The sequence below is a fragment of the Peromyscus maniculatus genome, chromosome 15 (assembly GCF_049852395.1).
Source record: "Peromyscus maniculatus bairdii isolate BWxNUB_F1_BW_parent chromosome 15, HU_Pman_BW_mat_3.1, whole genome shotgun sequence".
Classification (NCBI taxonomy): domain Eukaryota; kingdom Metazoa; phylum Chordata; class Mammalia; order Rodentia; family Cricetidae; genus Peromyscus; species Peromyscus maniculatus.
In genome coordinates this window covers 64,629,386-64,655,040 of record NC_134866.1, presented here as the reverse complement: position 1 = coordinate 64,655,040, position 25,655 = coordinate 64,629,386, and the positions used below count along the sequence as shown (strand labels likewise).

General features: G+C 38.7%; 1 long non-coding RNA gene across 1 annotated transcript in view; it reads right to left on the bottom strand.

Annotated features, from left to right (window-relative positions):
• LOC143268695 (uncharacterized) overlaps positions 1–25,428 on the bottom strand; it is a 111,843-nt gene extending 86,415 nt beyond the window's left edge. Inside the window, exons 1-2 of the long non-coding RNA XR_013044800.1 lie at positions 25,352–25,428; positions 20,285–20,338 (exon numbers count right to left, since the gene is read on the bottom strand). This is a non-coding gene — a long non-coding RNA (uncharacterized LOC143268695). The remainder of the gene's footprint in view (positions 1–20,284; positions 20,339–25,351) is intronic.
• Positions 25,429–25,655: the final 227 nt, after the last annotated feature.

The following is a 25,655-nucleotide window of genomic DNA, read 5'->3' as shown; positions in this document are numbered from 1 at the left end:
GTGTGCTACCACTGCCTATCCTCTATGTTTAATATTGTGGCTGTCCTGTTCTCTGACCCCAGATAAGTTTATTAGTGTGCACAATATTTTGGGGAACACATACCACCATAGGCCCCCACAGTTAAAAGTTAGAAAACATAAAGAAAAATCAAAACATTCCACTGTAGGGTTATTTTCCTTTAACGTTTCCATAAGCACATGTGTGTAACACAATTGAATGTCAGGAATTTAACCAGTCAAACACCAGCAGGGTGAGCATATTTGAGAATCCTGGGTAACTGATAGTGGGTAAAGTCACAGAACAAACACAAGCATCCATTTCTTTAAGAAATGTGTTAGAGTGAAAGAAAGTGTCACTGTACAATCTTTTCTATAACTCCCTACTTGATTTTTAACTACCTTTACTGTCTTACCCTCATATTTGGTTCCATTGATTATAAAAAGTGATATGACTTTAATCATTAATATTCCGCATGTATTTTTTCTTTTTATCTAATTTGATAAGTCTGAAAGTAGCTATACACAGAGATAGTCAAACACCTGACCAGTGCATACCAGAACTACGACATTAGCTACACACACTCTATCTTTCAAGGAAAATGGCCTCTCTATAAACATACTATGCTGTTTTGTGGTGACATCATAAGTGCTAGGCAACGCTAGAGTCAGAAACACGCAGCTGCAAATCTACGACAACCGTGCTGTTTTATTCACCCCATGAGCCAGTTTAGTGTAGCTGGAGTTTTCTCTCCGGGTCCCGCCAAGCCCTGGCAGTCCGACAGCCCACTTATAAAATAAACATACAGGCGCTTATATTATTTACAATCTGTGTGGCCGTGGCAGGCTTCTTGCTAACTGTTCTTATATCTTAAATTAACCCATTTCTATACATCTATACCTTGCCATGTGGCTCGTGGCTCACCAGCATCCTCACATGCTGCTTGTCCTGGCGGCGGCTGGCAGTGTCTCTCTGCCTCAGCCTTCCACTTCCCAGAATTCTCTTCTCTGCTTGTCCCGCCTATACTTCCTGCCTGGCCACTGGCCAATCAGCATTTTATTTATACAAAGCGATATCCACAGCAGTTTAGAGATGTCTTTTGTGTGTATGTGTGTTTGTTCTTGTGAGACTCCACATACTGGCTCAAATGACATGGATGGTATTATAACTGACATGATAAAATGTTAAATGAGTGTGTTCGCTATGTAGAAATTGTTTGTCCCTATGGAGGGGAAGTTAGCATTATTTTAGAACCCATTTACCATGGGGTATTGGATTTTCCCTTTATTTGGAAGCCCTATTTTACACTAAATATGTACTCACAGAAGTAGGAGTGTGTATTTGCTTGATATCTTATCTGATTCTTTAACAATTATGTCTTTCTAAGAAATAGAAGGAGGGCTTGGTTCTATAATCTGAATGTGCACGTTAGATTACTAAGATTAAGAACAAATCCTGGCAAGCACTAGGCACTGCTGGAGGTGTCACTAAGTACCATAGATAGCACACGTAGACAGCAAGGAATGAAAAAGTAGGAAGAAATGAAGATGGAGGAATGAGATTCAGGTGTGATGGAAACAAACAAAAAAAGCAGGAGTATAGGCAGAAAAGGCATTGGAAAGGAATTTAAAGTGTAACACAGATAATAAGTGATGCTATAACTTCTATAATAATTTGATAATTAACATTGTGGCTTAGGCCCTCACTCTTAAAATTAACCTGTAATCTTTAGGTTCATATTAAAGATGTATGGCTTTTATTCAGAAAATGGCGCTGTCAATGGGCTTTACATTTTTGTTTTGTATTGCTTTGTCATTGCTCACACTGAAAGTAAGAAAAAAACAGACATATCTAGGACTAAAGTATTTCTCAGTGTCAATCAAGAATTTTTATATGTAGGCACAACACAATAAAATCTCATATTAGCAACTATTAACATCCTTTATGGGTAAATTAGTCAGGGTTCTCTAAAGAAATAAAATTTATAGAATGAATATGTGTATTATATATAAAGGAGATTTATTAGAATAGCTTACAGACTGTGATCCAGCTCATCTAACAATGGTAGCGGTCTACCAATGAAAGGTCTAAGAATCCAGTAATTGGTCAGTCTATGAGGTCAGATGTCTCAGCTGGTCTTGTAGACAGAAGTTTCTCTCCCACCTACCTGTTGCCAAATACCCAGCAGCCACTTCCCAAATAATTGATTCGGAGGCTTAATATTATTATAAGTGTGTAGCTAGAGTTTTCCTGCCTTGCCCACAGTCAGGACAAATCTCTGTCACCTGCCAGTCCAACAGCCACTCAGACCCAACTGTGGGGCATACATGGGCTACAAAGAGGGTGCCGAGAGAAATTCAGATAAATAGAGCTTAAGCTTTAAGGTGTTTACGCAGAGAGTGGATACAAATGGTGAGAAAGAAAGTTAGCTCAAGTTATTTATGCTAAGATAAGATACTAAAAAACAAGAGATAGCATCAGGACATAAACAACTTGTAAATAGGGTGCCCTTTAAAATGATTGGTTTGTACCTTCACCCCCTCCTAGGGTTTGGAGGTTTTCTGGTATAAAAGAAGCTTACTGCCTATCAATAAACGAGTTCTTGCTTGACTTGACTCCCCGCTGTGTCTGATTGTCTCCGGGTAAGAGGGAGGCTGGGGAACGGGCAAGCAGCGAGCACTTGCCTTTCCTCGGTCCCAGGCCACCTCTTCACAGGTGACCTAAGTTCCCGGTGGGGCAGGTCCCCACACCCAACCAAGTAAACACAGAGACTTATATTGCTTACAAACTGTATGGCCATGGCAGGCTTCTTGCTAACTGTTCTTATAGCTTAAATTAATCCATTTCCATAAATCTATACCTTGCCATGTGGCTTGTGGCTTACAGGCATCTTCACATGCTGTGGCTGACAGTGACTCCCTCCGCCTTCCTGTTCTCTCAATTCTCCTCTCTGTTAGTCCCGCCTATACTTCCTGCCTGGCCACTGGCCAATCAGTGTTTTATTTATTGACCAACCAGAGCAATTTGACATACAGACCATCCCACAGCATAAGTAGTCGATGGCTCAGGCTTATTACTAATTAGCTCTTACACTTAAATTAACCCATAATTCTTATCTATTTTTAGCCATGTGGCTTGGTACCTCTTCTCAGTGTGGCATTCTCATCTTGCTTCCTCTGCATCTGGCAGGTGACTCCTGACTCTGCCCTTCCTTTTCCCAGAATTCTCCTAGTCTGTTTGCCCCATCTATACTTCCTGCCTGGCTAATGGCCAATCAGAGTTTCATTAAACCAATTCATGACAAATCTTTACAGTGTACAAGAGCATTATCCCACAGTAGGTCTTTGGTATAGGCCAGGATCCCAAAGAAGTAGGCTCTAATTCTAGAGAAGGGATGGACTTGCTAGTGAGGTGAGAGTAAGCAGTCAAAGACAGAGCAAGCTGCCTTCATCCATGTCCTTTATATCATCTGCCAGCAGAAGGCATGGCCCAGATTAAAGGTGGACCTTTCCACCTCAAAGATCTGGATTAGAAGTGGGCCATCCCACTCCAAATGACTTAATTAAGAAAAAAATCCCTCACAGGTGTGCCTACACATTTGGGTTTTAGTTAATTACAGATATAGTCAAGTTGACAATCTAGAATAGCCATCCCAATGGGTATTTACAAATAAATATTTATAAACAAAATGTGTGTTAAATATGAGCTTCCAATATTAGGAAGATTAAAAGCTCAAGGCCACCCTGGGGTACCTAGTGAGTTAAAGGCCATCCCTGTCTCAACACCTAGATAGATACATAGATAGATAGATGTATTCATTTTGAACACTGAACAATCGTTCCCCAACTGGGGATTTATGTCCTTAATGAATTTTCTGAGAATAGTAAACTTGATTTTTTTTTTTGCCCTTTGCATACTCAACTGATTTGTTCCATTTTCCTGCATTAATCTGTTCTAGTCTTCATTTTGCATACCTTTAGAATAATATGTACTATTCAGGATAATGTGAAAACAAGTATTTAATAAAACACAAAATTATTCTGAAGAACTACTCAGAAAAGCACTACCTTACATTCAGTGGGATATTCTGCTTTCCCAATAACTACAAAGCAATCAATTAGCAAAAGAAAAGCATACTTCTTGTGTTTTTTGTCCTGTGAATGGTAAAATTCCATCTCCTGAGCCTTTATATTCCATGGCTGGGGTTTGCCTATATGTTCCCTGCGTAGTTGAAATCAGGAAATGTGTTTCATTTCCTCTGAGATGATTCATTTGTCACTACCCTCTTCAAATAATTTCTTGTCAATAGCATGGAGAATTGAATATGAAGTCTTTGAATTTCATTACTTACCAATACATATGCAATATGGTACAACAGCGTATCTTCTGAAGTTTCAGTAAGTTGCTGAAGTCTCATATATACCAGACCAGCCTTGAACTCTATGTAGCTGATGATAACCTTGATTTTTGTGGCTTTTACCTTTTGATAAATTGCCAAAGTTACTTATACACTGAGAAGCTGTAAGGTTTGAAACTTGGATATGATCATCTGCCCAAAAAGCCCAAAATTAACTGTGAAATAAGAGAAGAAATCGGCAATTTCCACAGGAAGTGGGAAGTTGGCAGAAAATGTGTTTGTATGTTTTCTCTTTATTCTAAAAACATCAAGCAGGTCGCCCTCGGTCTGACCCCCCTGGGTCACCGTCATGCCCAGATCTGCCCTGATAAACTTTGTCATGATTAGTAGCTTAGGATGTAGCACAGACTGAGTCTGAAGAATTGGGTAAAGAGAGAATTAGGCAGGAAACTCCAGGCCTTCCACTCCTAGGGAGCCCTCTTCCCTCTAGGAAGTTTGTGTTGGCTGCCTGGTTTGCAGGAAGGAAATCATAGAACTCAGGAAAGTAGGAAGGGCACAGTGGCCAAGTAATCATTAGTTAATAGACAGGCTACTTCCTACCTGTTATTCAATTGGTATCTTTTTGGCATTAAAAATATATAAAGTTTACAAGCAGGAAAGTATAGAAAAGAATGCAGATAGTTTTGGACAGAGCATCTTTCATAATTTGTTATAAAACTATATGAACTGTGCATGTGGCCTCACACCTCTTCAAAATAATCAGTAAAGCACATCGACATTAGTAAGAAACATTTAGTGAGAAAGCATGCCATGAAAACTATTCTTCTATCACTATAAAATTCCACAAAGGATATATGTTGAGATTTAACATCGTATCTGTAAGCTTGTGACATGGACATAAAGTCACTTTTTACAAACAGGACAAAAACTGGATTCTGTGAATTCTCCTCTTCTTAGCCAACAAAGTTATTGTTTTCCATTAAAGAATCACTGTTGTCCACTTGATAATGCATGATCCTGATATTGCCTAATCAGTTTCAAGAGGAATGCAAACATGTAAATCAATCTAGGCTGGTCACCTGTCTTGAGCCTGGATCAAATCACTGCAGGAAAGCCATAGGCTCTGCAATGTGACCACCGGGGCCCTGGAGTGTTCTCAGATCTTCCCTGGTACAGTATGCTTGCCCTGGCTATGACTATCAGACCGCAGCATGATGGGAAATGCAGTCTCATTTTTTTTTTCTGAACGAGCTCATGGTAGAGAAGGCAGGAACATAAATCCCATTGCTCTGTGGAGTGACCCTGTCCCTGAATGCCATTTCATTTTCCTCTTCTAAACCCATTCATTGAGCCTCATCACAGATCTTTCAACCACATCTGATTTTTTGTTTGTTTGTTTCTATTTTGGACCAGATCTTTAGTTTCAGAAACTTTATCACCATATATTGACTTTGTATCTTTCTAATGTGCCTTGTAGCTCTCCACACTCATATCAGACATTAAAGCTCCCATCTTACTCCAGGATGCAGCTGAAGTTACAGATTTGCCCATCACGTAGCCAAAATCATTCAGTGTCTCTGTGACAAATAAATAACACAATGATAATATCCATAACCTTGGCTATTTCTCTGGGAAAAGTCAAAGTTATCCTTAAAAACATTTCATAATGCCTTGTACTATATTTGTCTAAAAACTTCACTTTGAGGGGAACTTCCCTGGCTCCTTGGAAATGATATCTTTGACCATCAGACTATCTTCTAAGTTCACTGAGATCTATGTGTGTGGTGCTTTGAATGAGAGTGACCCCCATAGGCTCCTGTATTTGAATGTTTAATTCTCAGTTGGTGGACTGTTTAGGAAGGATTAGGGGGTCTAGCCTTGTCGGAAGAAGTGTCGAGGTGTGTCACGTGGGGTGTGCTTTTAGGTTTCAAGCCAGTTCCGGTCTTGCTGTCTCTCTTTCTGCTGCCTACAGATCAGGATGTAAGTTCTAGCTCTTGCCCCAGCACCATGCCTGCCTGCCTGCTGCCACATCGTCCTTCTATACTACAATACAAAGTAATGGAAATCCATAAACATGTTAAGTAGTACATTTAGTGAAAGAATTTTAATTCCCCTTCACAGGGTTTTCTTTCATATGTGTCTTAGCTTTGCTTTGTTCTGATCATACCATATGAATCTTTAATATTAATCCTATGCATTCCTGTGGTGGTTTGAAAGAAAATGGCCCCCAAAGGGAGTGGCACTATAAGCAGGTGTGGCCTTGTTGGAGGAAGTGTGTCACTGTGGGGGTGTGGCCTTGTTGGAGGAAGTATGTCACTGTGGAGGTGGGCTTTGAGGACTTTATGCTAAAGACACTGTCCACTGTCTCAGGTCATTTCCTGTAGCCTTCAAGTCAAGACGTAGGACTCTCAGTTACTTCTACAGCACCATGTCTACCTGCACACCACCATGTTGTACCACGATGATAACGCACTAAACCTATGAAAATGTAAGCCATCTGAATTAAATATTTTTCCTTTATAAGAGTTGTTGTGGTCATGGTCTCTCTTCACAGCAATAGAAACTCTAATGAAGACAACTCTCTTTTAAAAAATATTGATACATTTTTTTATATAGATCTTTCAGCTACGATTTTCTGATTAGGCTTCTGAAATAAAAGCACACACACCAGTGGCTTATGCAGTTGTGTGGGAATATTGTGAGACAAATATACCTCTCTGCAGCTGGCCCTGATGGTGAGGAACTGAAAAGCCACCCCAACACGACCTAGCAAGCACAATAGGATCTGCACCTCCCATGGATGCCTCCTCCTCCTCTGACATCACCTGGTACTCAGTTTCCCACCCAGTGTTCTGTCACACTGGGCTCTTCTTGGGTCCCTCTGTGACTCATGCTTCTGCATCAGAGCCTGCTGTGTCTTCTTGTGTATTCTGCTTGGAAAGTGCTTTCCCACACCGAACTTCATGGCCTGCTACCTCATTTTCTTCACATGCTTACTCAGTTGTCACTTTTTCAGTGAAGGAATTCCTGGCCCCTTGACTAAGATTTTGAGTCTCCATCTTATTTCCAAGGTTTCCATGTTTGATTTGTATTTCCTCATCTGTGTCTCTTGCTGTAATCTAAAATACTAAGTATTTTCTTTTAAAATTCATCTCTATGCTCTACTAAAATGTAACGTTCATGAAAGCAGGGTTTTAACTGTAACTATACAGAATTATAAAGATTATAATCTTGAACCCCATTATCATGCAGATTTAACAATTTTTAATATGTAATCCAGCTTATTTCTTCTGCTTCTCCACAATGTTTCCTTTCTTGGACATTTTAAAGCAAATCTTACAAGACTTCTGGTTATTTTACCTATAAATTCTTGAGGCTATCTTAACAATTCTATTTTTAACTTTTAAAGCCTTATTTTAAAATTTTTAAGAATTATCAAACCATGATAGCATACAATTATAATTCTGCTATATCAATCAAATGAATAAGAATCACCATATATCACTAGTACTCACAAACCAACATAGTACCTTTGTAATAACCAAATTATGAGCTAGGTGGACCAATATAGGAAACATGGTGTGTAGGCACAATGAAGTACTACTCAGGCACAAAGAACTAGATGTCATTGTGTTAAGTATAGTCAGCCCAGTTCAAAGAATGGGAATTGTATGTTTTCTTTTATATGAGGAACCTAGGTTTTTTTTAATAAAATGAAAATTAAAAGGGAACTCTTTAAGAGGAGGAATGGGATCAACAAGACTGGTGAGAAAACAAGAGGAGGTAATGAGCGGTCAATGTGATGAAGTCCATTATTTACATGTTTGAAAATGGCATAATGAAACTTTTTATTTTATACAATTAACATAGGCGAATAACAGAAATTAATAATCCCTTCATAATATCAGCAACCAGTTTGTATTCCAATTATTTGTTCTTCCAATTATTCAGTTATTTGAATTTTGATGCTAACAAGATCAATACATTGCAATTGGCCTTTTCTTTTTAAATCTCACTGTCTATCAATCCCTTTAATTTGCTGTGAAAACAGTAACATTCGTCCTGTAGTAAATCTAGCATTCTCAATTTGTCTTACTGTTTTCTTGAGGCGTCATTCACTTAGTCTTCCTTCAGTGCAATGGTATATATGGCGATACATAGAACACTAATTGGAAGCATTTGTGGGCAGGAATTCTGTGTTGCTTCCTGCTATACCATGTCGTGAGGCCCAAATGACTAACACATCTGTAGCAGTGCTAAAATGAACCAGAAGGCTAAGGAGACATTAACTGGATTCCTCCCCCAAAGTTTCACTGATACTGTGGCATCTGTTGACAATGCAGCCCTCTCTCAATTATTTTCTTCTGCTACTATTCTGGATTTATTATCTGAAATTAGTTTGGGTTTTTTTGGGTTTTTGTTTTTGTTTTTTAGTTTTTATGCTTCTATTTTACATGGAGATATTTTTTTCTTTTCATGTTTTTTATTAAGAAATTTTTATTATTAAGAAATTTTCTATTCATTTTACATACCAACCACAGATCCCCCTCTCCTCCCTTCTTCTGCCCTCCCAGCCTTCCTCTCCAACCCACCTCCCATTCCCACCTCCTCCAAGGCAAGGTCTCCCATGGGGAGTCAGCAGAGCCTGGTACATTCAGTTGAGGCAGGTCCAAGCCCCTCCTCCCTATACCAAGGCTGTTCAAGGTGTCCCATCATAGGCATTGAACTCCAAAAATCCAGCTCATGCACCAGGGATGGGTCCCAATCCCACTGCCTGGGGGTCCCCTAAACAGTTCAAGCTAAACAACTGTCGCCTATCCAGAGGGCCTAGTCCAGTACCACAGGGGCTCCACAGCTATTGGTCCACAGTTCATGCATTTCCACTAGTTTGGCTAGCCGTCTCTGTACATTTTCCCATTATGATTCCGTTGTCCATTGGCCATAGAATCCTTCCTCTCTCTCATCAATTGGATTCATGGAACTCAGCCCAGCACCCAGCGATGGATCTCTGCATCTGCTTCCATCAGTCACTGGATGAAGGCTCTATGATGACAGTTAGGGTATTCACTAATCTGATCACCAGAGTAGGCTAATTCAGGCACCCTCTCAAGTATTGCTACTAGTCTAAGGTGGGGTCATCATTGTGGATTCCTGGGAACTTCCCTAGCACTCTGTTTTTTCCTATTCCCATGATGTCTTCATTTATCATGGCATCTCTTTCCTTGCTTTCCCATTCTGTCCTTGTTCCAGCTCGAACCTCCCATTCCTCTATGTTCTCATCCCCCATCCCTTGCCCTCCATTACCCCCTCTCACCCTGTTTGCTCATGTAGATCTCATCCATTTCTCCTTCACTGGGTGATCCATGGGTCCTCCCTGTTAGCTAGCCTCCCTGGAGCTGTGGTTGTAGTCTGGTTATCCTTTGCTTTATATCTAGTATCCGTGTATGAGTGAGTACATACCATGTTTGTCCTTCTGAGTCTGGGTTACCTCACACAGGATGATGTCTGAAATTAGTTTATTAAAGAGATCTTTCCTCACATCATCTAATATTCAGGTAGAAAAATTAGCTAATTTGTTACCAGACTCATAACTGATTCCCAAGTAAACTCTATTGAAAGCCAATACTTGGCATTGGTTTATTCAGTCTGGTATTGTTTGTTTGGTGGTGATGATCTCACAGACTCACCGGTTTTTATGTTTTGTTTTCATTTATTATAGTCATTGAACTTTCTCAAGTTCAAGTTCTCTCTTTTATAATAATGGGATCCCCTTTGATTAGGTTTACGTACCCACTTAATGCAACCACACTAGTAAGCGAGAGCTTCTGTGTTTTTTGGAAGAGTGTCTCAAGCTTATCTTGAATGATTGAGATCAATAATCAGCCATTTCTTCAAGGATTTCAGATTCCTTTCAATGGAAAATCATATTCTTAGATATTGCTAGATTATCGTGCCTAACACATTTCGAAAAACAAAGCGGGGGGTGTGTAAAATAGCTCAGTCCATGGGCAAGAGCACTTGCTGTGTAAACAGAACTTGAGTTCAAATCCCCAGCACCCATGTAAAAATCTGGGCATAGCTGTACAAGCCAGTAACCTCAGCATTGAGGAACAGAGAAGGGCAGATACAGAAAGCTCATTGACTAGCCAGCCAAGACAAAGAAGCAATCTTCAGATTCAAAGAGAGACAACTGCTAGTCTCAAAGCAATACAATGGAAAGCAATAGAGGAAGACATCATGTGCATGTATCTCATACATACACCACACACACAAAAAAAATTAGTGGGGTCTTTATTTGGATATGTTGGTGTGGAATTAAATGTTCAATGGTATTTCCAACTCAAATATAACTCAAATATAAATTTACAAAGTGTTGCGTTCTTCAGTATATTATACATGTATTTTCTTATATGAAAACTCTTGGCTTCTGAAACATTCATGTCAATTAATCCTCTAGCTAAAATGTGCACCAGTTTCAAAATAGAAATACACCTAACAAAATCCTCACCTAACACAAAGTTTCTTGCAGTTCCTTTTTTTAAGTTTACACTTGAAAAATACAAGCAAAATATTATTTTTTAAAATTTGTGCCATCCATTTCTCAGTGTGGCTGAGACTGATGTAACTATGAGGGCAAAATTCATTTGGCTCATTGCTTCTTTTTTTCAATGTCTAGGTCTTTATGATTTTATTTACTCCTGTATTTAATTACATAAAGCAAGAAGAAGCCTTTATAAACAAGCACATTCACTGAGATCCCACCTCCACATCCTGACTTTTCCAGGTGCCCCATGTTTCTCCATGTTAGTTTTTTGTTGGTTTTTTTTTTTGTTTTGTTTTGTTTTTGTGTTTTGTTTTGTTTTTTTATTAGATTCTGGCTTATCATTCCCTGGTTTACTCCTGAAAACACAGATACATTATTGTGTTTCCTCTTGGCTTATTTATTTTTTAGTAAGCAAAGCATATTCCAAGTAGATTGACCTTGCTTTGCTCGTTAGCAATACAGATTGAGATCCTGAAGAAAAATGTATAGAATTCTCTCATCCTGTTGAACCCTTCTTCTGGGATAGGCAGCTGATTGGCTCCTTTTTAAAATATTAAATAATGTAATATTTGTATGTATTCATGTATATAACATTTCCACTTACATATTTTCAGAATTCCTGTAGATGGGGCATCTTGGTAAAAAGAGAAATATACCTGTTAATCTGCTAAATCAAACACAAGAATTTCTCCATTTTATGTCCTGACATTAAGTTGTAAAAGGTGTTGCAGCTCCTCTCTCAGCTGGCTCTCTCTTTCCCACGTAGTCTGGACCCAGCCAGATACCATGTAATTTATAACTAATTTTCTTGTACGTACAGAATTTATCTCAGTTAAGGTTTGAGTCTTAATGATTGTGAATGAGAATTCCTGGAAAGAAGCTGTGACTACAAAGGCTGATTGACCAACTACACATAATGATGTGTAGAGGACGTTGAAATGCTGCAACTCCAGAGATGAATTATCTTGGGTCATCCTTTGCCTCCTAATAACCTTTCTCTGTGTATAGCTTAATATCTCTGTGATGAGTAGACAAATCCCCTGAATGTAGTAGTTGTTAAGTATAAATTAATTTAAAAATTAGATTAAATCTTAAAATTTCAAAAGTATTTTTAAAGAAATAATCAAATTTATATGAAAGTTCACATAGAATATTAAAGGGCAAGAGTAAATGACAAAACTTTTTAAAAGGCAGGAACAGAAACAACTAAGTGTATCATGGATCATAATGTGTTTTAAAGACATATGTTAAAATATGGTGGTAACGTTACAAAACCAGACAAGGGAATGAATAGGAAGTTCATAAATAGACGTAAGAATCTAGTGGCATCTCAGATTAGTGCAACTAATTAACTTATTAATAAATGCACTGGAACAAATATATTTATCAAATTATATTGTTCCAATATTATGCATAGCCTTATACAAAATATACTGAGAAAAAGTGTCGAAGGATACAAACTTTAAATTCAAAATACTAGAGTAGATAAATTTGAGAAGAAAAATGGTTGTTTACAAACCTTGGAATGAGGAATGTTTTTCTAATGCAACCCAATTTCCAGAAACTATAAAAATTGATTAATTTACACTCCACAAAAACTCATCTTCTATAAGGAAAAGAGGCACAAAAGTCAGAAGATGACTCACAAAATAGGGAAAAGTACACACAATTCTGCTCTTAAATTTAAAAAATAAAACCTGGAAGAAAAACAAAGACAAAAAGCCGCAGCAGAAAACGAACAATTTGGCAACGGCTTAAAAAAAAAAAAACAAAGGCAATTCACAGGAAAATATTACATTTGCTTTAAATGTAAAAAAAAGTCAGTAAACCTGTGCATTCAGTCTCTTCCCTCCACCCCAAAGGACACGGGTTTACACATGAAAAGGCATAAGAAAAATGAGTTCAGGAAAATGTCAAAGAAGATTATAACCTGTAATCAACCTACAATTAATAAGGAAGAGGTAGCCAATTTAACATAACCAAGGGACAAAGTGCTTGGGCTGGCAATTAATTCACTGTGTATGATATACCAACACATAAAAATATTCCACTTCAGCACTGACAAAGAACATGCCAATTAAAACAGAGATGCCATTTTATACCCAACCAACTTGCCCAATTTAAAACTAGTGCTAATAGTCGGAAACAAGCTGAACAGCTGCCAACATACCACGCACCAGAGCTGCTGCCAAGTCCCCGGGAGGAGCACTGGAAACCTGTGAAGACTATACTAGGTGAAATGCGAATCCTCCCAACAGTTACGCAACTCAGAAAGACAGCGAATAACACTAATACTTTTCTGAGATGCATATACATTTAGTAACGTGTAAATAACGTGAATGATAAGTTCAAATTCTGGACTCAGAAGAATGAGGGAATGTTGGGAGATAATCAGGGGTCAAATTATATTCATCATAGCCTGTCTTTTAAGGAAGGGGAAACAAGTTTTCATTCTCTTGACAAATTTTTTGTTAAGTTTGAATTATCTTAGAAAGAAAAAATGATAAAGGAGGAGAGAACAGAGCATTTTGATCTTAGGACAAAGCTCATTCCAGTCTCATGCCTGCTATCTACTCCACTAAATCCAGGGACCTCGGCCAGACTGCTTCCCTTCTTAAGCCTCGGTCCCTTGGTTACATAATAGGAATGATGTCGATCTGATTCAGTATTAGCAAAAAAGCTAGCACATAGTATGCTCTCAATGTTTTTTAAATTATTCATGAATTATCAGTAGCCATAAATGTTAATTATCAGACACATTATATATTATGTGTATATGCATTCCAAATTGTGCATGAAACAGGTTTCTTGGAGCCCAGCATTTGTGTTCTTATGATTCCATCACTCTTTTTTTATATATAATCTTTTTATTTTGTACATGCTATTTTAATTTTAAACAAGGAAGAGAAAGATTTCCAGATAATCAACAGAACAGCTGCTAGGGGAAAAAATAGAAATAAAATAGCTCAATGATTGAAGATTGAAACTTAAAAGAATAGTTTTACAGTTAACAGCTGTGGGTCCCCAAAATAAATATCTGATAACCACATAATTACAACAGGGAAAGTGGGCATCGAATACTGACAATTTGTAGCTGGGAGCCAAGAGCTATTGGGAAGTAATGAAAATAGCTCACATGAAGAGAAACAGAGAACGTGGTAATAGCTCCATTTATAAAGGTTAAATTCCTGTGAAGACATAAGTTAGAACTGTGAAATATGCTTTATATTTCATTTAAGTTTTTAAAACATGATTGATTTGATTATGGAACACTAAATATAGGTCATGAATATGGCAACAGTTTCCTTTGTCTAAATCTTTTCTTGTTCTTGTCCTCTAATGTATGGACAGATATCACACTGTAACACACACACACACACACACACACACACACACACACACACACACACACACACAGTGGCAGGGTACTTCTCTTTTCCCTGGGGAGATGGAGCACATCAAGTCTGGATACCAGTCTGTGAAATCACACCTTCTGTGAGATAGTGGGCAAGTTTTTGCCTCAAAGAACTTTTATTCTATTATTGTAAGGCAGGGATTAAAGTAGGCTAAAATATGACTCAAATCACTGAGAAAAAAAAAAAAAACAACTAAAGCATTATCCAAATGCAAGATGCTAACCTCAGGAAACACTGTGAACAGGGAAGCAAAGGGACTAATTTCTAAATAGTTCTCCCAGGAAGCAAAACAAGCCCTCAGCCTGTTTGGCTTCCTGTTTCTGTACCTCCCACGTACAACAAAGGCAGATGCGTTTGAAAGTGTCTTTGTTGACTTCCTTAGCTATACTTTTAGGCACCAGTGGGTTGCATAAATCTTAATTTGTTCATATAACAGATACTAATTGAGTCTCATTGAACCCTCTACATGTTAGGCTCCCATAAGAGGGACCCATTGCAGAAACAACAGGGTGGCTTGCTTTCCAGAGATTAGCATTTCACACTGGGAGAAGAGTGACATAGAGACTTAGAGGAGGAGACAGTTGCCTGCAGAATTATCTGGAGAAGAGCCTTCTGTGAGAGTGAAATTCTAGTTCTAAAGCCCCAAGATGAAGCTTTCCTGGCATGTTTGGGGACAGGAGGCAGCTGCTCATGATTGGAAAAGATGAGTGTGGGCAGGGCAGAGCGGGGCACTCAGAAAACAGCACCTTACTTAACTCTTTACCTGAAGCTATAACTTACATTTTAGTAAGTTCAAGAATAAATTTACGCTGCATATAATTTTTGTTTTTAATCTCACACACACACACACACACCCATGTAAGAGAGAAGGGTTTTCATACGTTCGTGTGAGAGTGGCCACTTGATGCCATGGCACACGTGCAAAGGACAGAAGGACAACCTTGGTGTGGGGCGTTTACCCACCAACCCCACAGCTCCCCAGAGTTTTCTTGAGTGTGAGCAGCAGGAAATATTAGAGAGAAGTATTTATATTGCGGAGAATCTTGCGGAGATAGATAGAAAATAAAGGATAGCCTCGAGAGGTCCTGGAACCTTTTCCAATGGGCCCTGACTGTCTCTGCCTCAGGGTATTTATAGAGATGCCAAGGGGTGGAGCAAAAGACCTCCTCCCCACCCAGCACAGCCAAGTGCAGACCATCTCAGACACCTGCACTCAAGCCCATGGTCCTAATCATCCTCTATGCGGACCTGCTGGGTAAAGCCACGAGGAACCTAAAAACAGGCTCCCACACTTGGGTATAGGTCCTCACCTTCAACATTGTTTGAGAAAGCGTTTCCCATCATTTGCTGCCCTGTACTCTGGACTAGCTGACCCAGGAGTTCCCACCAGTCCCCACCTCCATGGGATGGGAAACAAGTGACAGGGGATGAAAGGGACAAAGGAGAGGGGGAAAGGGATATTTGCCATGGAGAGACACCCCGGAGGAAGAAGCAGCTTGGCATGTGAGGAGTATGCACATCGAAACCAACAGTTCAGAATTTTTTAATGGCAGAGAGAGAAGGAAGTAATACTGTTGTTGGAGCCCACTAGGTTTCCTAGTGGCTTTACCTAGCAGGACTGCATAAGAGGTTGACTGGACCACCGGCCTGGGTACCAGGTGTTTGTAAGGGTCTAACTAGCAAGGGGAAGGTCTTTGCTCCACCCCTTGGCATTGTTATAAATAGACCTTTGCAATAATGTTCTGGGCTGGTGGATAATGATCCAGGCCCACTCGAGTGTAACCTGTTTTCTCTCTGCTCTCTAACAAGTCTCTTAACCCTCATTCCTCAAAGGTTCCTGGGGTAAATAAGTGGGGGGGTCTCCCACATATTGTTGGATATCCCTTTTGGAAAGGCCACTCTTCCTGAAGAATAGAGAAGAAATGGAGACAGGAAGCAAAGCTAGCTGGATTAGAAAGCCCTTGGTATAAATGGTAGAAGTTTAAGTTCACATAAAGATGTTTAGCCATCCTTCTCCCTGCAGGAGGCTAGGGAAAAATTCTTTACTCTGAGTATTCAGAAAATTTGCCCTCTGTTTCAGAGGTGGAAGAACATGAATTACTTGATATTTTGAAGACAAGATACATAGGAAGGTATTGAGTGTGGATATAATACACAGAATATAGTCAAGGGTTATGCAATTATACAAATAAGAATTCCATTCATTTGGGGAACAGTGGTAACATCTTATTATAAATAAAGTAGGTGAAATTTGTTGTACATTTGCTGTGTGCCAGGCAATTGTTCTGAATGTTGTATATATTTTATAAAAATTTGTTCTATACAGAAGCTTGGTGATAAAGGTACTAGAGTTCTTCCCACTTTAACAATAAGGAACTGGATCAAGGAACAAGTGAGCCACATGTCCATTTCCACTGTGCAACCCCTGGGTCCAGGTTTTAAATCTGGAGCTCTCCCTTTGACCTACCATCCTGTCGTCATCAGGCTCCACACTCACCCGCACCCCCCTCACTGACATTCGAAACCTGTCCCCACTGCTGTGCTCCAAAATATAGCAATGTGAGTTGCTCAAGAAGAAACTTTTTTTTTTATCATTCTGCATTTTATTCTGTTCTCTTACCACTTCTGACGTTTGCACTGTCTTCCTAGAAGTCAAATTATCAGTCTCCATCCAGAAAGTATCTTTGAGTGGTATTGCTGCTCTGAATCATAAATTACTATTGTGATATGGGACTGGGGAAGACAGAGATGTTGATTCCAATTTGCATGCCTGATATTCAGATACAAGTTTGTGGCCAAAATGAGCCATGTTATCCTACTTTGACTACTGTAGTAAATGATGCAGACTGGGTGACTTCGACAATAGTAAATACTTTTCTTACAGTTCTGGAGGCTGGAAGCTCAAAATTGAAATGTCAGCATGATGAGTTTCTTCCTGCCTTACAGACAATCTGGCATTTCACTAAGTCCTTGCATGATAGAGAGAGGAGAGAAGAGGGAAGAAGAGAGGAGAGGATGTGAGAGTGATCGCCTCCTCTTCCTGAGAGGTCACCAGTGCTTTGACATTAGGGGCCTACTGCTATCTCTAAATGCATTGGAAATTAGAGTTTCATATATGAATGAGCATGGCACATAATTCAGCCTGCAACATTGTAGTCATTAAGAAAACTTATAAAATTTAGTACAAATCTGTTTAAGAGTCCTAGAACATCATTCAGTTTCTCTAGCTTAACAGTAATTCTGCCTCAGTTTGGCAGTAGGGGTTCATTAGATTTCATTTGTGTCTAAATAAAAGGGAATAATAGCTACAGGGAACTCATTGAAAACAGACTGGGAAGGCAATTCTTAGTTCAGTGAGCATAACTGAATAAAGCCACCCCTGCAGGAAGCATTGGCAACAGCTGGTCTGTCTGCTTTGAAAATTCCAAACCTTCAGTCACACCAGTAGTCACCAATGTCCATGTGCAATCCCGGAGGCAACAAGGCCTTGCTCAGTATTGCAGCTTCGTTGCCTCCTATGGACTTCAGTGATAAGTAAAACAGATTAGGAATTGAGCTGAAGGACCCAAAGCAGCTGGGAGTGAAAAGTCACCGAGAAGGGGGATGGCAGAGCACGTGTCTAGCAAGTGTCAGGCCCTGGGTTAGATTCTTCAGCACCACAAAATAAAAGAACACAGACAAAATCAATGAGACTGATACCCAACCCGCCTCCATACCACATTCCCAGACTGGGGTAATCTGAGGAGACAAAAATTGCATGACCCATGACCTCGCACAGTTTAGCAAGAACCTAATTGTAATAACCAAATTTAGTATAAAGTTTTCTGCACCTTGGTGGGCTTCTCTCCAGTTCCTTTGTCTCCCTCTCTCCACCCCCTCCCCCAGTAGTACCCCTCTGTTAGAATGATTGACAGCTTACTGGAGAAAGCGGTCCTCAACGATGCAATTCTTTCAGTACTAAAACCCAGACAGTGGGAGCAAACCGGGATATTCAGTCATAGTAAGTGATGTTTCTATAGTCAAATTGGAGATTTGTGAGAATGAAACTATAGACAACATTCTCTTCCTCAAACATGGCACCTGGACATAGGAGGAGTAACGTTCATTCTGATTTTATTCAAAGTGCATCCTCTTTCCTTAGACCAGAGAGACAAAGATATCTCATAAGATAAGGAACGTTGGCACTCTTAGTCCCTTTGTCATTTATAAAAATAGGTGGTTGGTCTGTAATTTGTTGAGTTTTTAAAGTGACACTAAAACAGTATTTTATTGCTGAGTTAGGCACACCCCTAAATTTCTTACCTATGACAGATGGTTCCTTGGCCTCACCCTATTTCAGCTCTGCCATAAAACAACAGGCTCCTAGAGATTCCTAGTGGCCAACTATCATCCTGTAACAGCTCAGTCTTCATCTCCCCCAAGAACATCAAACCCCCAATCAAACTAAACTGCCAGGTATGCCCTGTGATTCTCAAGTTCAAGGTAGTTTAACAATGATGGGCTTGCATTGTGGGACCTTTGCTATACTCATTTTAAAATCAAATGATGGTGATTTGACTCTTTGAAAAATAAATGTGAAGCATGTGTCTTAGATTACACCAGACATTTATAATCTGATGAAGAAAACAGCATCGTTTTAGAAAACAAAGCTTTTGAAATAGAATGCACTTGTGGATATCAATAACTATTAAAGTGTGGCCACGTTAACTTTAATGAACTTCACTTTTATTCACTATAAAATAAAGCTAGTACTTAAGCTTGTGACGATTATATAAATTACTTAAATAAAGTGTGTATTAGGGCAGCTGATGATCCTATGACTGCCCATTATCTCCATTGCTCCTGTTTGGAAGGATCCTTACCACTTCTCAGCATAACCAGTTCTCAGACTTCTATGTTGGTGTATCTAGCACAGTGTCCTAAACTTGGAAATATTTATAACTGTTTTAGAAAAAAAAAAGTTCCTATGTCATTGTACGTTAAGTTTCAAAGTGCAGTTTGTATTGTATTTCCCAGAACTATTTGTTGTCAAGAAAGTAAGCAAGCAGGCTGAAGAGTTCTAAAATCTAATAAGATTTTTAAAAAATATTTACTAAGCACAGAGCTTTTTCTTTCAACTCCCTAGATGATATTCCACTTCAAGTTTCTAAATAAAAGAGAGCTATTGTGAGGGTGCTACCCTTGGACAGACTTTTCAGCTCCTGCTGTCTCTCACCTCACTATGCTCGAGTTACTTTCATAGTTATTTCTCTGAAAGATAACACCCTTCTATCATTATCCCTCTTTCCTCCCACATCACTGTATTCTACTAGTCTTCTTCTCCTACACCTAAGCAAAACAAATAAACAAAACCCTATCATGACTGTGTGGAAGAAAGATAAATCACTCACTGAACAATCTAACATATTTTCTAATACAGAAGAGAAGCCACAACACTAATTTGGAACACATGAGATTAAATAATGTAGAGATGAAGCCATGGCAGTTGCTTCTTTAGCTGTTGTTTATTTGTGTGTATGGCACATGGCTGAAAGAGCAGGCAACTCTTTAATCCTCTTGTTTTATGTTGTAACAATGCCCTAAGGAATATTAACCCTCAAAATGGGCTATTATCTGTCATCTGTAATGTTTGCATTTCAGTGGAGGAGAGTACACTCAGAATATCTAGTCCTATGGTTATGAATCATATCTTAATGAAATGTTATCATCTTTCCAGCAGCCAGAGAAACATATCCCAAGGCCCATTGCCAGCAAATGTGTTTTAGAACATTATTTTATATGAGCATAATTATGTATTTCTAATTGATGGAACTTATGAAATCAAAATGGATATTTTAAAGGAGCTAGTGGCAGTAATATTTGCTTTATCTGTTTTCAAGAAAGAATACCATCAATTTTCAATAATCTTTTTATTGATTTTTAGTGTTAGGCACAAGGAAGATGCAGTTTCACCCCTGATCTTGACTTACCACAAGTAGCTGTGACGAGTAGAGATCTGGGAGGTGGTCCAACCCAACACCTCACTGAAAAACAGATGGTGAAAATTCAGCCATTCATCAAAGACCAACAAACCATGTGCAAGAGCTCCCAAGTGAGAGGCCTGAATTCCTGGTCCCCAGAGCAGTGCTTGCCCAGTCCCTGACTCTGCTTCAGCCTTGTTTTGGACCTCATGCTTTTACTCTTGTTCCTAGGTTCCTTAGATGGGAGAGAAGCATTCACAGTCTCCTCCAGGACACAGGGAGCTTGCACTGTGCCTTAAAGTAAAAGTTCTAAATAAATGAATTATAATAAGACAGAAACAAATGTTGAAATCCCAAGCAATCTTGTCCTATTCAGAGAGCATAAGAAAATATCCACAAATTCTAAAATGTCTTCAGTTTCAGGGAAAATGTTCTATCAGTGAGTCATACTTTCAAAATATTGATGGCAAAGGAAGTGACTGATGATGCGTGGGTGAGATTCTATTTTTTTTTTAGAAGTCACATGAGAAAAAAAATAGTTCAGTATGTACACTTCTGAAGCATTCTTCCCCCACTCTGTTCAGGGCTTCCGCAAATGCCCAGACTGCCACTGACAGATCCACTTCGCCTTCTGCCCTCTTGCTTCAGACATTCTTGAGCTCAGGAACAGTGTTCTTCTCTTTGAATAATCAACTTTCCTTCACACCTCTATTACCTTGTCATCGATTTCTCATTGACTTAAAACAACATCTCATTCTTTTGTCTCCAGTTTCAATAATTGTTGTTTGTCTTTTAAACAACTGGTGTAATAAAATACCACCTTCTCCCTGAAGGTTTCACAGGTCTCCAAAAGTATAATCAGTATAATCAGTACCTACTTGTCATAGCTCTTCCATCATGTCTTTAGTAGAAATGAATCCAATATACCTTGTTCTGTGGAGTATTCCTCTCATACCTACTAAATTCAGATCTAGTTAAAGCCTAGAAAAAGCACTTCATTTACATATATAGTATTGTTTCAGGAAATCTAGAGTTTTACACACACACACACACACACACACACACACACACACACACACACCACCCTGAGCTTCCAGAAACTACCTAATATCTTGCATAAAATCTTGGGTCATACTCCATTTTCAGAAAGACCACTGTGACATGGGCATTTAGAGACAAGTAATCTGTTTGGCAAGCTAGGGGAGAGGAAATGAGGTAGAAAAGGAAGAGAGCAAAAAGGGGGTGATTAATGGTGAGACAATGTCTGCTGTGGAAAGTGAGGCTTGGTCCTGAGGAGACACTATGGAAAACCATGTATAAAGTGCCTGTGAATGTCACGTTGCAATGAGGAGGCAGGGAAGGATATAAACCTCTCTCTCCTCCATGTTGAGGGCCACTCCAAGGAATAAGATGGAAGATTGACTAGAAGTCACTCTTGCCTTGACTATATGCTGAGCCAACATTCCTCCAAGTAACCAGAGAAGACCCTAACTCAGAACCCCAAGTGCTGAGGCAGATAGTCAAGGCAGGTATTGTAACCATCCACCACTGCACATGACCTTTAGGGTGGCCAAATGACAGAGGGAGAGCAGCTATAAGCCTCCAGGCCTTACCCAACTGCTGCTCATCTTGTTTAGACTGTTTCAACAAGCTTGGTGGTTGTGCTCAACAAGAGTGAATGTGAAAAAGCACTGCATTTATTGTTCTCTCAGGCAACTAAAGGAAGTGTGTGTGTTTATATGTAAGTGGTTTTACTGTGTGTGTGTGTGTGTGTGTGTGTGTGTGTGTGTGTGTGTGTGTGTGTGTGTGTGAATTGCCAGCACACAAAAAGGCTTTATTATCATGAATAAATTAGATTGCTCCCAATATAAGCTAAATTTTTAAAAATAGGTTTCGAGTGTACTCGAAATACAATTCCCTAAAGATTTTATATTTCCAATTCTAAAGATTATATGTATAATAATTATAGAGAAATTGTAAAATACACAAGATGAACTTGAAAGTAAGTACTTGGTCCCACCTAATCCTGGTATGGAACCATAGCACGGAATAATCCCGTTTGTAAGACTTACGCATTTGCCTCACAATTACGTGCTGCCCATTGCTTCACCAGTGGCAACTTTACTGCGCCTGCTGGTTGTTCATGGACAGACTTACTACCTGTCAAGTCTTCAGCAGCTGGGAAGGAATAATTCTGCTTACTGTTTGTGATTGATCTGTAATTACCCTGCATTACACTACAAGGGAAGGGTGCCTGGCATTAGTATTTGAAACATGTATGAGCTTCCTTTTTGTCATAGCATGATAATGTTGTAAGTCATTTGTAATTCTACACATCCTCTAGCAATATTTATAGTTGCGGTATTTTTGAGGCCTGTCTATGGCTATGCCGCTTTCATACGAAACTCCAAGATTTATAGATGATATGTTGGCTAAAACCTTGCATATCTGATTACTAAGCATTTCGTGAAAGTCCTGTTACTATAACCAATTTGGTTGGTTATGATGCTCTGAGGAAATCTATAGTTAGAGTCTGTTCTTTATGCATTACAAAATTGAAAATAAAACAATATAATAAATGCCATGCAAAGCATGTTGAGACTGAAAATTTGATAGAGAGTGGTGGTCATGTGTGTCTCGAATATAAACAGAGATAGACACTGTTTTTGGTTCCAGTGCACACAACGGAACAAACTTTCTGTAGAAATGTCTATAGAAATGTTAAAGAGAAACGAGTTACATTATTATTATTATACTTTTTCATAACATTTTATTATTTTCATATGTTTTAGGAAGCTATGCCCCTGTCTTGCTTCAACATCTGATACTCTGTGCTTTGCCACATTTAGGGAATAATTTCTAAACCTAACATTACTGTACTTCTCACAAGTATAGCTTGACCTACATCTAAATTGCATAAGATTTAGAGTATCATAGGCACGATAATAATTCTAACAACTTACTGATTAATGCTGCCAGTTGCCTCAGTTGAACTTGTACAACAGCTTCGATGCCTTGACTTGTACCAAAGACTTCAAGGGTTCTAGAATGTCATGGCCATTACAGCAGCAAAAGCATGTCAGGTGAAAGGGACCTGATCCCTAACATTCAGATGACAGAATGGTCAGAAATACTTACAGACACGAGGACAAAATATGGTTTAAAACAAGATGAGTTCTGAACTGTTAAAAATCCTGCCCTTATGTACTGGACTGGAATGAATAAATTATTAATGCTTTTGAGATGTGGAAAGTATACTTTATCCTCAAAAGCAAACCTATACACCTGTATTCTAGACCCTAGAGTCTACAACTCTAGTAATTTAAATAATTTAGGGGAATATAATATGTTTAGTATGTTAAAATGCTGTTCTTCAATTTTATATATAAAATTATTTACTTGCTTTGTACTTCCAGAATACACTTAAAATTCAATGTACATTACAAACAGAAATGACAGAAAGTGATATGCAGAGGAAAATATTTCAAATATTTGAAAATATTTCATCAAGTACATCTAATTTGATGTACTTGATAGATAATCACTGAACTTCTACCACATGCCAAGCATAGTGATAGATCCTCCCAAGCAGACACTTACTGGACAGTGTTCTGGTTAGTTTTTGCCAACTTGAGACAAACTAGTCACCTGGGAAGAAGGAACCTCAACCGAGGAATTAAGTTGGTAATATTGGTCTGCGGAGTATTTTCTTGATTACTGATCGAGGCAGGAAGCCCAGCCCACTGTGGGCAGTGCCTCTCCTAATCAAGTGACCCTCGATTGTATAAGAAAGCAAGCTGAGCAAGCCAGTAAGCAACATTCTTTCATATTTTCTACTTCAGTTCTTGACTCTAGGTTTCTGCTTTGAGTTCCGGCCCTGACTTCCCTCAATTATGGATGTGATGTGGAAGTGTAACCATTATTAACCCTTTCTTCCCCCAAGGGACTTTTAGTCATGGTGTTTTTATCACAGCAACACATAAAAGTAACTAAAACAGAGAGTATCTTCACATTATCAATTTATTAAATATTATATATGATCACTACATATGTATATACATATGCACATATTCTTTATACATACATATATAATAAATATACTAACTGGTGAGGTTGAAGTAAGAGGAATGTAACTTATGTCAAATTTAAATTAAATACTCTAAAATTATTTCTATTTTATCTTAATTTTAAAGAGTAATGATTCTATTATAATTTTTTTCTGGTGATAAAAGCATACCTTAAGAAAATCCTTATGTTTCCATCATGAAGGTATGTTTGATTAATGATGCTCTGAGTGGTACTAAATTTGCATTGTGTTGGTATAACTTTAACAAAGAAAACAGAGATGTAAGAGAATTGCTTTTAATACCATAATAAATTTAAGCCCACTTAGTCACTGAGTATTCATTAGATATTGGAAGCTTTAATAAACCAGATCCCCTGACTTTCATAAATTTTCCTGCACAACAACCCAATGAAGAGGATCAGTGTTGCAGTTTTCCTTATCTGCATCATAAACTCTTAGGACTGTAATTGCCAGGTCTTGCTATCAGACCATATCAAATAGTCCATGGACTGTTAGAAAATATTAAGGATTCTAAGTCATAAAAAAACAGTCTTCGGTTTGTACAAACTATACACAGTACTTCAGTTCAGCAATTCTGAACCTGATACATCATTAGCATCACCTATTTGTTTGCACAGAAATGAAATTACATTATGAACCTTAGAATGAATCATGTACCAGTGCCAACACGTGGGTACCAAAGGCCTATCTGTGCATTTGATTCATTTTACAAATGCATAAATAATATGCTCTTTATTAACCCATTGCTGACTACTCAGCTTTCATATCATATCATTAGAAAGGAGGCTCTGTGGCTCTAACACTATTACAAGAGCAGGAAAAAAGGATTCAGTCGAAGAGCCAAGGCAAGAAACTGACTTTGATGTCAACAATGACAATTATGCTATCAACAGCAAATGATAATATATCCAAAAATGGTCAGGGTTAAACTCAAGATTATTCTTGCTTCAAAACTTTCAACAGTAATTTTTCAAAATCCCTGACATTACCAGGTATGTGAGGTGATCTTCCATCTTCACAGAATGCCTCCAGGAGAGGACGTTTTCACCTTTTACTGATGTGAGGAGTAACCTGCCCAGTACAGAAGGATGGTAAACAAAATGTGCAGTTGTGAATTGCTGCGTCATTTGTCCCCAAGCACACTTGTCCATATTCAGCTCACCACTCCCGCTAAACCAAGCCTGGAGTTCTAAGTATAAAGTATGTGGTACACGTTTATCATTCCACTCACTGTAGCAATGAAAATAACTTCATTTTCCCAGTATCTTAGGATACTATAGATGCAGTACTGAT